The 1,746-nt window shown below is 33.8% G+C and overlaps 1 long non-coding RNA gene across 1 annotated transcript; it reads right to left on the bottom strand.

The window, feature by feature from the left end:
* Nucleotides 1-1,169: 1,169 nt before the first annotated feature.
* On the bottom strand, nucleotides 1,170-1,739 carry LOC109592266 (uncharacterized). The gene is made up of 3 exons (XR_002190260.1): nucleotides 1,647-1,739; nucleotides 1,406-1,511; nucleotides 1,170-1,341 (listed from the first exon to the last, which is right to left on the bottom strand). It is a non-coding gene; the product is annotated as an uncharacterized LOC109592266 (long non-coding RNA).
* Nucleotides 1,740-1,746: the final 7 nt, after the last annotated feature.

Here is a 1,746-nt window from a genome sequence, read left to right as displayed (position 1 = left end):
TATAAATCATTCAAAGTGTAATCATTATCTGCAACTTTTGCTATCATGACTTGAGTACTAGGAGCATCTAATATGCCAAACTCAACACCATTAACAACTTTAATTGCTTGATCATTGTTAGTTTTAAAATAGTCTTTTAGCAAATCAGAATAAGTTGACCAAATTTGCTGTACTTCTCTATCTGCTATGAAAACTTTGACCAATAGGACAATGAAGTCAAAATTAAACCAGGAGACACGCTTTTCCAATACTCTAAATAACTGATTCATTGATTTAATACTGTCGTACTCTTCTCGTAATTTATCAATGAACTGTTCTTTGCGAAAATATGGGCTTAGTAGATGAATGATGTGGCACTGAATGAAATCAACTACTTTAGGAAGAGTGTTTCTTTCAAGAGAGCAAAATGCTTCTTTGGTTTTATACATGTTATCATTGTGTACCAGTTGTAGCTCATCAATCTGCTTCAATATATCATTAACAGGAAACTCTTTTGATTTTCCACTAGCATATGTAGCTTTAGTATCAGGTGAAGTAAGAGGTGCTGCTAATTCTGTATTTGGGGTAACTTCTATAATGAATAATTCTTAAAATTGCATTACAATTATTGATATATATACCTCTAGAAGATGGGTTAGTGTCTACTGGTGACAAAGGTTGCCTCTCACTGCTTTTAGAATATTTATTTACTATTTCATCAGCTAAGGCAGGGTCTGCTCCTCCACTCTCACTTCTAATGCAATTGCAGAGCATTCGTAATGTAGGAGCACCACTACTTTGATCATATTCTTTTCTTAGCCAGCATTCAAAAACCTTTCTGAGACATGTTTTTGGTGGTTTACCCTCTGCTTCAATCTCGTCCAGCTTGTTAGGACTGAGGCCAAGCATAATGCCAATGGAGTCCCAGTGTCTGGAAAGAACGCTTGCCTTTTCCCAAACCAAACGAAAATCATTGATGCCTAAACATGTACATGTAGCCTTACATGCAAAGTGTAACAATGTATAGTACTCACCAAGTTCTTTGTCAAGGATTGTTTCTGTTGTGCTCGACATTTGTAGCAGTGAAGAGAATAAAAGGCAGAAAGGAGAATTAGAAACAGAGAAAGAATACGCCCTTTCTAAATTGAGCCCCGCCCTTGCACCTGAGCCCCACCCTTACAGTTCTGCAATTATTTTAATATTTTTATTATACAATATACAAGACTATATAGCTATAATAATAATGTGCAGTTTTATATCAAAGAGAGAGTAATTTATAAAAAAACAATAAAACAATATACATAACCTAATGACTAGCATTTCTCTATTAATTCCTTTTGTGAGAAATCTCTTGTCTTAACTCTATAATAATAATAATAATAAGAAAATTATCAAGTACAGGATAAAGGATGGTTCATGCATTTACTTTCAATTGATGACTGGTAACTTAAATGCATCTCCATTAGCTCCTTATCATGTCTTGACTGTAACTCATGAACCTCTTTCTTATGAAATGACTTTAACTCTTCAACCTAGAAATGACATTAGTATGGATAACATTATAAATAAAAATGATTGTTTAGCATTAAAAATGACACTATAGTCCGTGCAGAATAAAAATTAAGAAGCATATCATAGTTGCATTTATAATAGCTTTAATAGCTAACCTGTTTATGGAAGGATTCCTCAACTACACAAAGAGCAAAAAAAAAGATAAATAGAAAGGGAGAGGAGGAGGAGGGAGGGTAGTGTATATAGTGAAGGAAG

Source organism: Amphimedon queenslandica, unplaced genomic scaffold (genome assembly GCF_000090795.2).
Source record: "Amphimedon queenslandica unplaced genomic scaffold, v1.1 AMPQUscaffold_5796_Cont22242, whole genome shotgun sequence".
NCBI classification, from domain to species: domain Eukaryota; kingdom Metazoa; phylum Porifera; class Demospongiae; order Haplosclerida; family Niphatidae; genus Amphimedon; species Amphimedon queenslandica.
Note: the sequence above shows the minus strand (reverse complement) of the source record. Positions and strands in the feature narration are given on the sequence as shown.